At 53.3% G+C, this 14,580-nt stretch overlaps 1 protein-coding gene across 1 annotated transcript in view; it reads left to right on the forward strand.

The window, feature by feature from the left end:
• Positions 1–14,580, forward strand: part of KSR2 (kinase suppressor of ras 2) — a gene marked incomplete at its 5' end in the record, with an annotated part of 46,706 nt that overhangs the window by 14,408 nt on the left and 17,718 nt on the right. The window lies entirely within an intron of this gene.

The raw sequence follows: 14,580 nt of genomic DNA on the forward strand, positions 1-14,580 counted from the left end.
CTCTTGTGCCAGTGCAGCTCGAGAGGAATGGTTTGTTTTATCCAGGGACGGGAATATTCATAGAATCCTGGAAAGGTTGGGGTTTGGAGGGATCTTAAAGCTCAGCTCGTCCCACTCCCTGCCATGGGGCATCTTCCACCATCCCAGGTTGCTCCAAGTTTATCCAACCTGGCCTTGGACACTTCCAGGGATCCAGGGGCAGCCACAGCTTCTCTGGGCAAACTCTGCCAGGGCCTCCCCACCCTCACAGGGAAGGATTTCTTCCCAATATCCCATCCAACCTTGCCCTCTGGCAGTGGGAAGCCATTCCCTGTGTCCTGTCCCTCCATCCCTTTCCCCAAATCCCTCTCCAGCTCTTTTGGAGACACTTCAGGCACTGGAAGACTGGAAGGTTTCTTGCTGAGGAGCAAGCTGGGATTTGAGGGTCTTCCAAACCATGGAACACCTCCAGAGCTTCCTCAGTCTCCAAGAATTCCCACATAGATGCCATCACCCATGTGCCTGGTGGGAAATGCAGCGTGGAGCCTCCCGCTGTGCACCTTCCATGGGTGGGCAACCACAAAATCCCAGCTGGCCTTGAGGCAGAGAGGCTGCAGCAGTTCCTGGAGCAGCTGCTGTCATGTGAAATACATTTATCCCTGAGAATTCCCTTATTTCCTTCACCCCCACACCACGTTTTCCACCCCGGTGCTGCTTTGTGTCCCACCACGGGTGACTCTCTCTCGGGGAAGTTTCCCCAAGGTGAGGTTGAATTTTCCTCCCGACAGCATTTCCAGGAGCAGTGAGATGGCAAAGCTTCCAACAGCCATCAGTGATGAAATATTGCATCATCCTTTCCTGATGTTCCCTTGGAAGTGGCAGCTCCCAGCCCACCCTGAGCCCAGCTCTGCGGGGGTCGGGGTGAGGAGTGGCTTTTCTCTGCTCCTCGGGCAACAGCAAAGGATTCCAACCCAAATTTGTGGCCCCTCCTGCCACTCCCTGCCCTGGTGTGTTCATGGGCTGTGTTTGCCTCAGGAATTACATCCTCAGGAGACAGGGTGACTCCAAAGCTGGGCTGGCTCTCTCCCCCCCCAGCTGGAGACTGGGAAAATTATGCCTTTTATTCCGGACCAAAAATTAGCCATCTGGGAAAATTCAGCAGCATTTCAGATCTCCATCTATTAACCAGCTTCGGGCCAAAAAGCTCTCGGAAAAGTGTGCAAACACATGTATTGATGGATGAGTCAGAGCCCCCATCCATGTGTTACACCCTGTTCCCAGAGGAAAAGGCAGCGTCTCCAGCCTGCTCCCCGATCCCTTTGCAGCCCCTGTTTGCTCAGCTTTTCAGTGCTATTCAGTATCAAACCCAATATATTCAATACCAAACCCAATATATTCATTTAGCTATTTTTTTCTCTTTTTGAGCCGCGTGGTGTCTTCTATCCTAATGCCTCTTTATAAAAAAACCATAAAGGTGCCACTTGTGACAGTTTGACAAAATAAATCCGTGCTCTGCAGCAGCCTGATGCCTTAATATGAGGGCTGGGAAGTGCTGCTTGCCTTGTTTCTCTTCCCAGCTGCACTTGGTCCCTTTTTTTTTTTTAAGGTCAAAGTACAACTTGATTGAATTGCCCCAAATATAACCCGAGCTCGGAGCGTCTCCAGGCATCACTTCCTCTTTGCCTACAGCCAACAACTCATTTTTATCCATATTCTTCAAAAGCTGAAGCAACATCAGCTTTAAGATGAAGGAGAGGAGATTTAGATGGGATTTTGGGAAGGAATCCTTCCCTGTGAGGGTGGGGAGACCCTGGCCCAGGTTGCCCAGAGAAGCTGTGGCTGCCCCTGGATCCCTGGAAGTGTCCAAGGCCAGGTTGGACGGGGCTTGGAGCAACCTGGGCTGGTGGGAGGTGTCCCTGCCCATGGCAGGGGGTGGCACTGGATGGGCTTTAAGGTCCCTTCCCACCCAAACCCTTCTGGGATTCTGGGATCATGATAATTCTGCAATTCCAACTGGAACTGTTTGGTTTTGCCCCGCTGGGATTCCTGGGGCACAATCAGCTCATGGTTGGGGCTGGTTGGCACTGGGGATGCAGGAAAGCCCATGGAGATGCTGGAAGGGGACTCAGTTCAGTCTCAGAGAACTTTTGGGAAGCCCAGAACTGCATTGGTGTGTATTCCTTAGCCCAGGGCTGATTTCCAGACACAGTTTTCCTGCTTTGAAGCTTTCCCATGGGGCTGGTGCTTCCCCAGGAGGCACCTTGGAGCTCTCAGTCTCATCCTTCCAATTTTCCAGAATGACAGCTCAGGGACTGTAGGATTATAGAATAGTTTGGGTGGGAAGGGAGCCTAAAGCATATTCCAGTCTCACCCCCTGCCATGGGCAGGGACACCTCCCACTAGCTCAGGTTGCTCCAAGTTTATCCAACCTGGCCTTGGACACTTCCAGGGATCCAGGGGCAGCCACAGCTTCTCTGGGCAACCTGTGCCAGGGGCTGACCACCCTCACTGTGGAAAACTTCTCAGGTCCAACCCAATCCTCATACCTAAGGATGCTCCTTGCCCTCGTGCCCACAGTCCTTGGTTGAACATTTTTGGGGGCTTCCTGGGACGTCTCTGATCATCTCCTGTGGGGAAAACCCTTCTCACTGGGTGGAATTCTCTATCCCATGAACGTTTCAGGTGTTTCCTAAGGGATAGGACAGCCCTGGGGACTCTTCTGCCATGGCACAGGTGGGAGCTGTGCTTGGGTATCCTAGGGAATGAGTCTGGGGAGAGGATAACGTAGCAGGAGATGGATTGGGAATGGTCAAGGATATTGGGAATAGTCAAGGATATTGGGAATGGTCAAGAATACTGAGAATGATTCAGGATGTTGGGAATGATTCCGGGTGTTGGGAATGGTCCGGGATGTGGCACTGGGAGAGGAGGGAGACCAATGACCCTGAGCAGGGCAGAGCATCGCTCTTCAAACAGGAATTTTCCAAAGGGACTCAAGTTCTCCCCGTGGGTTTATTGGAATAGCTTTAAACAAGGCTTTGCTTGGAGTGGGGGAAAGCTGTTCCCAGCTGCCCAACACAAAGCCAGGATGTCTGGAATTCCTCACCCACTCCTCCCTGTGCTCCTCCCTGGGGCAGGACTGGGGCTGTGCAGCCCCTTTTTTCTTCTGGGTGCCCAGAGGTGGTCGCTGGAGGCCGGTTTTTTCCACCAAATCCAATTTCTTGGAGCTGTTAAAGAAATCTCTGCTCTCCTACCGGCACCCTGGGAGCAGCTGCCTGTCCCTGGAAGGGGCTTCACCACGTCGAGCCACCCGGCGCTGCCGGAAGGGGGTTATTTATAGATGGGTTTATTTTTACTTTTTCCCATCCCTACGTTTTCCTTCCTGATTGCTGGTGATATTCAAGGATTGTCTGATTAGCAGAAAGAAATCTCCCCCTCCAGAACTGACATCCCACGGGGAAAAGCTGGCAGGGGAAACTGAGGTAGTGGATTGCTGAGGGTGTGATGGAGAAGGGAAGGCTCCAGGGAGACCTGAGAGCTCCTTGCAGGGCCTAAAGGGGCTCCAGAAGAGCTGGAGAGGGACTGGGGACAAGGGATGGAGGGACAGGACACAGGGAATGGCTTCCCACTGCCAGAGGGAATATTGGGATGGGATATTGGGAAGGAATTCTTCCCTGTGAGGGTGATGAGGCCCTGGCACAGGTTGGGCAGAGAAGCTGTGGCTGCCCCTGGATCCCTGGAAGTGTCCAAGACCAGGTTGGACAGGACTTGGAGCAACCTGGGAGAGTGAAAGGGATCTGGAACTAGATGATCTGTAAGGTCCCTTCCAACCAAAACCATTCCATGATCCCAGAGCATTTCTGAGGTGCCTTTCAGATCCCACCCCTCTCTCCCCACTCCTGGGTGTATTTTGGGAGCAGAAGCCATGGATTCCTGCCTCCCCTAACCCTGCCCATGTCCCAGCACCCGCTCTGGGAGCCGGATCATCCTGCTCTCCTCGAGTTGTTTTCCCCTTCTCTCTTCCCACTGCCAGAGGATTAGATGGGATATTGGGAAGGAGTTCTTCCCTGTGAGGGTGGTGAGGTCTTGGCACAGGTTGCTCAGAGAAGCTGTGGCTGCCCCTGGATCCCTGGAAGTGTCCAAGGCCAGGTTGGACGGGGCTTGGAGCAACCTGAAGGTGTCCCTCCCTGCCCATGGCAGGGGGTGGAATGAGATGAGGTCCCTTCCAGCCTTCCAGGTCCCTTCCAACCCAAACCAGTCTGTGGTTCCTGAGTTGTGTCTGAACGCGACCAGCAAAGGCAGAAATCCAGCATTTTTCAGCACTGGGAGGTGGTGACTCCCAGGAACACTTCCATCAGAGCCACTAATAGATCTTCTCTGGGGTAATGAGCAGTGGGGACAGTTAACATTCATCTTAATTAGTCCTGAGCAAGAGGAGTGGGAGCCTCAGTGCTTTGAGCGCTGCCGAACGGGCGGAGCGGAACAGCATCAAAGTCCTCGGCTCGGTGGAAGTGAAAGGACTGAAAAAACACCCTGTTTGCTGCTCCCAGGGAAATAACATCCTGGGGTTGTTGGTGTTCAGTGAGACAAAGCCAGGCCTGGCTAAGCTCGTGTCAGCTCTTTGAGGCTCCTGGCCCCGGCCTGGGATTAGAGGTAAAGCCTCAGCCACCCAGGGGTCCTTCAAAGGACAAAGTCGAACCCTTTTCTGTTCCCCACAAAGGGGGTGGATTGCAGAAATCACCATGGTTTAGGATTCTGGGTGTTCCTTCCAGGAAAAGGAAAAAAGGGGGGGGGGGGATTTTAATGCTTTTTGATCCAAGGCTCCAAGTTCTCATCGAGTCTGGGATGGAAGAGGGGGGATCAACACGCTGGATGCGGGGTCACCGGTGGCTCCTGTGGATTGGGAATGTTGTTTGGAAGGTGGGAGCGAGGTTTTCTGCTCTGAAGGGCAGGAGAGGAGGTTGGGGCTGGAGTTTGCCAGCACTTGGAGCCCCCTCTGCCTTGTGGGGTGGGGGACACCGGTGCAGCTTTGCTCAGATTACTCGGTTTTTGGTTAAAAGCCCAAACGTGGCACTCGGAGTCTGCACAAAGAGCCTGGGATTTGCTCCCTCGGGTGTTTCCAGCTGAGTTTTGGCCCCTCTCTTGTCGTGGTGTGATGCCAGAGCGACCTCAGCTTTACAGGAGCCCCCTCGATGGCCGCTGGTGATGCCACCAGGGCCCTGATTTATGTCCCTGCTGTGACATGCCAAGAAGACCAAGGGGAACAGTGAAGAACATCAGGAATTAAGCTTGACCTTGGTAGAACTGTATAAAGAGAATTAATTTGTTGAAGGTGCCTCTCAGCAGAGGAACTCGGAGTGTTTCTGCCGGAGAGGGAGCATCTCCCAAGCCCTTCCCTGGAGCTGGTTGGCAGTGGGGGAACATAAACCCAGTCCCTCTCCTAATGTGAGACACTAAAGATGAAACGAGAGTTTGTTGTTTTGTTGGGTTTTTTTTGTCTGTGGCAAACTGGCTTTAATAACAGGGAAACAAATTACCTGGTGCTAATTAACAGGGAAGGTGTGAGAGCGAGGGATGGGAAGAATATCCGAGATGTTACAGCTGCATTTTCCTGGATAACTTTCTTGTACCACATGGGCTAAATACTGGGGGTTGTTTTGATTTTATCATTTATTTCCATGCTGGATTTTGGCAATATCTGATGCTTGGCTCTGCTGCCTGGAGGAAGAAGCCCAGCTCCTTGGAAGGGATGCTCTCCCATCCCTGGACTCTGCTCCCTGTGGGCATGGAAAAGCTCTGGATAAAGCTCAGCTTTAAACCCTTGGCTCTTCCAAGCCACGCCCAGTGCCAACCCTCCTGACATTTACAGTGTCCTGGGAAGGATTCCAAATCCTGGGAAGGATTTGGGGCTTGTAAATCTTGATGCTGAGGGAGCTGGGGGCTGAGGGGGGGTATTCACTGTGATTTGAAGGGTCGGAGGGAAGGGGAAGGTGTAAATCATCACACTTAGGATGGAACAGACTGAGGGACTTGGATTTTCCCTGTGGATGCTCCAGGGCTGTGCAAGCCAGTGCCTGGTGCTTGCAGCCAGCCCGTTGTTCTCTCCAGGGATCCATGCTGTCCATTTGATGGACAACAAACTGAAGAAAGAAGGCCAGGTTGGATGGAGCCCTGAGCAACCTGACCGAGAGAGGGGGAGAGGGGCATCCCTGCCCATGGCAGGGGCTTGGAACAAGAGGGTCTTTAAGGTCCCTCCCAACCCAAACCATCCTGGGATTCGGTGAAACTGGATTTTTCTCCTTGCTGCAGCTCATTAAAGGGCATCCTCTCGTCCTCCTTTCCTGCCCTGGAAAGTTAAATAGAAGCTCTAAATCCTGAGCAGTGGGAGGGAAACTGAGGCCCGGAGCTGGCACGTTGTTTTCTTCCGTGCCAGGCTGGAAACACTCATGGGCAGGACAAGAGGGAATGGCTTCCCACTGCCAGAGGGTTAGATGGGATATTGGGAAGGAATTCTTCCCTGTGAGGGTGATGAGGCCCTGGCACAGGTTGCCCAGAGAAGCTGTGGCTGCCCCTGGATCCCTGGAAGTGTCCAAGGCCAGGTTGGACAGGGCCTGGAGCAACCTGGGAGACTGGAAGGGATTTGGAACTAGATGATCTGTAAGATCCCTTTCAACCCAAACCATTCCATGATCCCAGAACATTTCTGAGGTGCCTTTCAGATCCCACCCCTCTCTCCCCACTCCTGGGTGTATTTTGGGAGCAGAAGCCATGGATTCCTGCCTCCCCTAACCCTGCCCATGTCCCAGCACCCGCTCTGGGAGCCGGATCATCCTGCTCTCCTCAGGTTGTTTTCCCCTTCTCTCACTTTCTGCTGCATTCCCTTTGCTGGCAGTTAAATAATGGAGCTCGTAGATCATAGAATAAATAGGTATCGACTTCATGCCAGAGGCTGGATCAGAATTGATTGACCCGTGGGAATACACTCCCTCCCGATCAATAGGAGGCCATCAGGCTGGATAAATCTTGATAATGACCGACAGCAGGAAAGTCAATATGTGTATTAATATATACATTAAGTGAGTGTATATCTTCCACCTGCAGACAGCGTGGCTTTTGGCTGCTCGTGGAGAGGGATGGGATGGGATGGGATGGGCTGGGAAGGAGACTGGAATATCCCGAGCGAAGAAGATCATGGAATCATGGAATCATAAAATCATGGAATCAACCAGGTTGGAAGGGACCTCCGAGATCATCAAGTCCAACCCTTGATCCAACCCTGCCGTGGTTCCCAGCCCATGGCACTGATGCCACATCCAGTCTGTCCTTAAACACCTCCAGGGACAGTGACTCCACCCCCTCCCTGGGCAGCCCATTCCAATGGCTGAGCACTCTCTCTGGAAAAAATTCCTTCCTAAAGTCCAACCTAAACCTCCCCTGGCACAGCTGAAGACCCAGCCCTCTTGTCCTACTGCTGGTTCCTGAGAGAAGAGCCCGACCCCCCCTGACTCCCCCCTCCTGTCAGGGAGTTGCAGAGAGCGATGAGGTCTCCCCTGAGCCTCCTCCTCTCCAGGCTGAGCCCCCCCAGCTCCCTCAGCCTCTCCTCATGGGAATTGTGCTCCAGTCCCTTCCCCAGCCTCACTGCCCTTCTCTGGACCTGCTCCAGCCCCTCAATGTCCTTCCTGAGCTGAGGGCCCAGAGCTGGACACAGCACTCCAGGGGTGGCCTCACCAGCGCTGAGTCCAGGCCAACAATCACTGCCCTGCTCCTGCTGCCACACTCTTCCTCAGCCAGGCCAGGATCCATTGGCCTTCTTGGCTACCTGGGCACACTCTGGCTCATGTTCAGCTTCCTGGCATGGTCAGGATGGTCAGGGCTGGGGTGTTTGATGCTGGAACGGCGTCGGTGCCGACTGAGCTCTCCTTCTCCATCGGAGCCCCAAATCCCCACCCGTGGCTCAGCAGCGGCACCTCTGGTGCTGCTCTGGTGGAGGGGGATCAGGGGAAGGGTCTGCTCTGGTGCTGCTCTGGTGGAGGGGGATCAGGGGAAGGGTCTGCTCTGTGTTCTAAGGGGTTTCAAACTGCCATAGTTCTATTTTGGCCGTGGTTTCTCAGGGAAAGTCCTTCCCGAGGCGCTTTGCCGGAGAGGAAGGGATTTAACCGGGGTTTGAGGGAACGCCTGGGATGAAGAGCCCTGCTGAGACACATCCCACCAAGGATTCCTGCTCATGCCAGCTCTTCCCTCCGCTGTTCAGTGACATCTGAGCATCATTCCTTGTTTTTTCTGAGCACCCTCAATCCTCTCTAGGGCCATTCCTTATTTTCTCTGAGCATACTCAATGCCAGGGATCCTCTTTTGGGCCCTTCCTTAATTTTTCTGAGCACCCTCAATGCCAGGGATCCTCTTTGAGGCCATTCCTTCTTTTTGTCTGAGCACCCTCAATCCTCTCTAGGGCCATTCCTTATTTTCTCTGAGCATTCTCAATGCCAGGAATCCTCTTTGGGGCCATTCTTTATATTTTTTGAGCACCCTCAATCCTCTCTACGTCCATGCCTTATTTTTTCTAAGCATCCTCAATGCCAGGGATCCTCTCTGGGGCCATTCCTTATTTTTCTGAGCACCCTCAATCCTGTCTGGGGCTATTCTTTATTTTCTCTGAGCACCCTCAAAGCCAGGAATCCTCTCTGGGCCATTCCTTCTTTTTTTCTGAGCACCCTCAATCCTCTCTAAGGCCATTCCTTATTTTTTTTCTGAGCACCCTCAATGCCAGGAATCCTCTCTAGGGCCATTTCTTCTTTTTTTCTGAGCACCCTCAATGCCTGGGATCCTCTTTGTGGCCATCCCTAATTTTTCTGAGCACCCTCAATACCAGGGATCCTCTTTGGGGTCGGGAAGAGCTGCTTGTGAAGGAACCACATGCTGGCATCCTGCCTAACCAAGAAACAAATCATTCCTGTGAAAGCATCATTCATTTTTTTAATAATAATTATAATTGTTATTACTATTCCAAAGTGGAGTTGGGTTCTAGCGAATCCAAAGATTTGCTTCATCCCCCTCTTCAAAAGAAGGTTGGTGGGGTTTTTTTTAAATTTCTTTTCTTTCCTGTAGTTCAAATAGTTCAAAATAGCAGGAGGATCAGGGCACAGGGAATATTTAAGGCTCCTTCAAAGGCAAGGAGGTCAAAGAGCCTTTCAGATCCCCGTGCACCTCTCGGAGCCTGTTCCAAGAGTATCCTTTCCAAAGGCAGCAAGTGGCCGAAGCATCGAGTATTTCTGGCTGAGTTGTTTGCCAGCAGGGCTTTAGCAAGCCACAGCACTCACCTGTCCCCCAGCTCTTCCCCCTGCAGCTGGAGGAGAGCTCGTCTCCTCTGCTGCTCTCTCCCTCAAATAAAAAATGCCTGCAGTTGGCTTTTTCCTAAATAGCTTGTTTTTTTCCGAAGTGACGATGGAGTTGGAGTGACTTTTTGGGGAGGCTGATCCCCCTCCTCCTCCTCCTCCTCCTCCTCCTCCTCCTCCTCCCTTCCCCCTCCTGGTGCAGCCCTCGTGGCTCGGCTGTGCCGGCTGCAGTTATCTCCCGTGCCAGCTGCTGGCAGGAAAATTCTGCTGCCTAAGTAATATCCGTCAAAAGCCGGTGCTTCCATCGGGAGATAGCGTGAGCGGGATGAGGGATCGTCTCTCCGGGGCTTTTCTGTTTCCCCGCTCTGGTTTCGCCCTGCAGAGGCTCCTGCATGAGGAGCAGGAGCCGGGTCTCTCCAAGCTCCAAGGTGGGGGGATCTGGGCTTTGGAGTGGCCAAAAATGTTGCTCGTGGCAGGTCATGAATTCCCTGTTTTCCCATTGGGGTTGCTTTGGGAGACTTGTGTAAGGGTTGAGTTCGGAGCTGGAGTTTGGTGGGACAAGTGTCTTCACCCCAGAGGCTCTGGTGGATGTTGGTGCTCAGCATCAGTGTCTGCAGGTTTGGGTCAAGAATTTTAGGTCACTGAGTCACTGCTGCTTTCAGGGAATCACAGAATCATTTGGAAAATGATCCTTCAGATCATTGAGTCCAACCCTCAGGTTGGAAAAGATCCTTAAGGTCATCGAGTCCAGCTGTTCCCCCAGCACTGCCAAGGCCACCACTAACCCATGTTCCCAAGGGCCACATCCACATGGATTTTAAATCCTCCAGGGACGGGGACTCCACCCCTGCCCTGGGCAGGACAACTCTTTCAGTGAAGTCATTTTCCCTGATATCCCAGTTTTCCCGCCCTGGTCACGGTCCAGTGAAAATGGATGGTGCTTCTGAGGGTCTGGGGAGGAAGGAAACCACACGTTGCCTTTGTTTGAAGCAACAGGAATGGGGGGAAAGGCAAGTCCCTGCTTGGGATGGAAAGGAGAGGACAGTTGTTATCCTGGGGCTGCAACATTCCCATGCTAAACCCTGGGATGCTGGAAATGTGTGGCTCAGAGGAGACCTGCTTCACTTCACCTGGAGGTTTGAGTGGTGAATCCCAGCATCCCTCAGGGGGACAGGGGAACCTGGAGACATTTTTGTCCTTAGACTGAGACCCAACGAACTCATTGCAGCTCCCACTGGGGTGATCCCGGTGTCCCTGGGGCGGTGTTTGGATGCAGAGGGTTCGGGGAGCCAGAGCTGGATGGTGCCACTGCAGGGAGGACGTGCCTCCAGGGGCTGAGATTCCCTATCAACTTAGAGGAAAACAAAGCCTAGGGGATAAAAATTCCCCCAAAGCTCTCCCTTTTTTTGCTGCTCTTCCAGCCTCGTTTGATTTCCCATTTCGTGAAACGCGCCGGGAGCTGCCGAGATGCAAAAGCACAACTGCCAGACGCCTCCAAAAGAGAAAAACAGGCTAATGTATGGAAAGAGCTTCCTGAAAACTTCCCAAATAAGTCAGGAACGGGCAGACGTGTGCAGCGCTGCTTTTTTTCCCTCTCTGCCACGGCTAGTCCTGCTCCAATGAAATTAGATAAGTCCCAGCTCAGTGGTTCCTGTTGCTCTATCTTTCTTAATATTCCCCAAAGGTTCCCTTTTTTTTCCGTGAAATACTAAAAATGAGTAAACTGCTGGGGAGTGTGGGAGCATCCGAGCAGCCCCTCCTCGGCTCTGTCTTTCCTCCAGCACAGATGTAACCTGCCAGCAGAGGCATTTTTATATTAAAGCACTTCTTATTAATTCCCCCTCTCTCTTCTGTCTCCCCTGGGTGTTTAGTGCCGACTGTCACCATGGAATCGGAGCTGGCTCCCCATAAATCCATAGGCGGGCAAGGAATGAGCTTCCTGGGCTCTGGCATTTGTCACTTCGGGGTGTTCCAACGAGCCCGGAGGATTTAACGGGTGTTTCTGGGCATGGTTGGGCAGGGGGAGGAAAGCACAGAGCGCCAGGGAGTAACGGCAGAGAGCTGGAAGGGATCCCTGCTCCAGGCCAGGCTGGGGCTCCAACCCTGGGGAGATGCTGGCCATCGATGTAGAGGTGGTGGCCACCAGTGTAGAGATGGTAGCCACCAGTGTTGAGAGGATGACCATCAGTGTAGAGATGGTGGGCATCAGTGTAGAGGTGGTGGCCACCAGTGGAGAGGTGATGGGCACCAGTGTAGAGGTGGTGGTCATCAATGTAGATGTTTTGGCCACCAGTGTAGAGATAGTGGCCATCAGTGTAGCGGTGGTGGCCACCAGTGGAGAGGCAATGACCATCAATGCAGAGGTGGTGGCCATTAGTATAGAGATGGTGGCCATCAATGTAGAGTCCATGGCCATAGTGTAAAGGTGGTGGCCACCACTGTAGAGGCGATGACCAGCGATGTAGAGGTGGTGGCCATCAATGTAAAGGTGGTGGCTATCAATGTAGAGGTGGTGGCTATTAATGTAGAGGTGTTGGCCACCAGTGTAATGGTGGTGGCCATCAGGGTAGAGGCGATGACCAGCAATGTAGAGGTGATGGCCACCAGTGGAGAGGTGATGGCCATTAGTGCAGAGATGATGGCCACCAGTGTAGAGGTGATGGCCATCAATGCAGAGGTGATGGCCATTAGTATAGAGGTGGTGGCCATCAATGTAGAATCCATGGCCGTCAGTGTAAAGGTGGTGGCCACCACTGTAGACGTGATGACCAGCAATGTAGAGGTGGTGGCCATCAATGTAGAGGTGATGGCCATCAGTGTAGACCTGGTGGTCATCAGTGTAGAGGTGATGGCCACCAATGTAGAGATGGTGACCATCAATGCAGAGGTGATGATCATCAATGTAGAGGTGTTGGCCACCAGTGTAGAGGTGATGGGCATCAGTGTAGAGATGGTGGCCATCAGTGCAGAGGTGGTGGCCATCAGTGTAGAGGCAATTACCATCAGTGCAGAGGTGATGACCACCACTATTGCCGAGCAGGGGTAGAGCCCCCCAGGGGATGGCAGACGGCCGAGGCAGTTTTCACGTCGAAGAGCAAGAACACCAAGAGGCAGCGCTCCAGCTCTTCCTCACTCATCCCTCCCAATCGCTCCTCTGCGAGTCGCCTTGGCTTTGCTCCCGTTGCTGATGCCTTCAGCCCACGTTGGTAAATGCAGAGTGTTCATAAAGCAATTTGGGATTTGGCTTGCTTGGCTGAACACTTCAGAAACTCATTTCGAATCGAGAGTTGCATCTGCAGCGGGATGGGGCCGGGACTGTCCTGGCGCCGGGGAAGGCTGCGAGCCGTGCCGGGGTGGAGAAGGACCTTTGCATCTCCCTGAGCCACCTGGATGGGCTGTCCCTGCTGCCCCTCGGCTCTGGATGGGGTTCGATGTGCCATCAACCCGCCCGCTCCGCCGACAGGTGGGACGGAGAAGTTTGGGAGGAGAACACAAGTGTTCCTTTCTGAACGTGCTCTTCAGCGGTGAATGAACCGGCACCCGCCTCGAGATGCAAATCTCCTGCCTTTGTTTGTGGCCCTGTGATCCTCAGCCTCCGGCTGGTGCCTCAATGCCCCCGTGGAGCGCGGAGCTCTCCGGGCGGGAAGGCGGGAGAGGATTCGCGTGCCCCGCGCTTTGTTCCCGCCGCTGCCGCCCGAATGGGGAGCGATTGAACGGCAGGCGAGGAACGAGGAGAAGCGAAATTGTTGGGCTCTGCCATGAAAAGGTTCTGCAGGTGGTGGCTGAATGGGCTCAGGTGTTGCATAATAGGTATCAACCGGGCTTTATCTCTGCGTTGGCAGCTCCTTATCCGGCAAGAAAACTCCGATGTGCCGGCGCGGCGGTCGCCAGTTGAATTAATTCGGAGCGGTTATTCATCGAGGGGAGGAGAGGAGCACCTGGGCTGCCTTGGAGGCTCTCCCGGGGTCTGAGGAGCAGTGGTGACACGTCCCATGTGGTGGTGCCACCACCCCGAGGCTGAGCGGTGGCCGCTCTCCCTGTGCCGGCGCTTGTGCCGGCTCCATCCGCTGCCGCCTTTAATGCCATCCCTTCCTAAATGAAGTGGAGAGATGGGAATCTCATCAGTCAAGGACTGCAGGCTCCGCTCTCGGGGTTATCTCAGCAGCTCAGATAGGCAGGAATTTGAGGATTTTCCTCTAAACAACCCTTTGCCAGGAAAACAGCTGATCTTAACTCGCTTTAGGGCTGAAATCGAGCCCGGTTCCAGCACTAATCCACTCACTGCATTTACAAATGTCAATTTGGGACCAATTCAGACCACGAGCAACTCGCTGTAATGGTTTCCTCTGGGGGAAACAAGCGTTTGCTGGGGAATGGGGAGGGCTGGGGGAACTCCTCTGGGTGCAGGCAGGTCATGGAGGTGGCTGTTGTGTAGCAGGGCTTAAAACTTCACGGGTTTACGTGCAGAAAAATACGCTGTGGTGGAAGGAGAGTTTGTGCCTGTTGTTATTTTGCACCCTTTAATTCCGGTTGCAGAAACCCGAAGGGTTTTATCACTGATTTCCAAGCAGGAGTTTGAGTGCTTGGATCCTAATCTTCAGCAAATTCACATTTGACTGCGGCCCAGCTCTTGCAGAAGATAGGGAGCGACTGGTTTAGGGGGAGATCGTGTTTGGAATTGCGGTTGCCTCAGGTCTACATCCAGCTGGGGTGCTCAGGGACGTGCTGAGACACCTGAACAGGGAAAACCATCCCTGAGGAAACAGTTGCTGCCCTGAAATCCCCACCACTTGTGTCCAGCAAGGCTATTTCCAACACAGCCAGTGATGAAATACTTTGGAGGATGCTGCTGTCTTTCAAAAACCCGTGGGATATGGGGCTGGTCCCGTTCCTGCTTTGCTGCTTGACCTGAAAATTGTGCTCTCTGCCCATGGAAGGATGTGGAGCTTTTGGCTCAGGTGCAGGAGGGACCTTTGTGCTCATGAGCTTCTGAAGTTTGGGTTTCTTCTTGGTTTTGTAGGCTCATGGAATGGTTTGGGTGGGAAGGGACCTTAAAACTCACCTCATTCCACCCCCTGCCATGGGCAGGGACACCTTCCTCTATCCCAGGTTGCTCCAAGCCCCATCCAACCCATCCTGGCGTCCCTCCCCATGGCAGGGAGCTGGAACTCTACGGCCTTAAAGGTCCCTCCCAACCCAAATCGTTCCATGACTCTATTCCATGATTATTTTCATCCAAAAAGGACAAACCCCATTATTTTCCAGGGGA

The sequence above is a fragment of the Corapipo altera genome, unplaced genomic scaffold (genome assembly GCF_003945725.1).
Source record: "Corapipo altera isolate COAL_440 unplaced genomic scaffold, ASM394572v1 150, whole genome shotgun sequence".
In the NCBI taxonomy this organism is placed as follows: Eukaryota; Metazoa; Chordata; class Aves; order Passeriformes; family Pipridae; genus Corapipo; species Corapipo altera.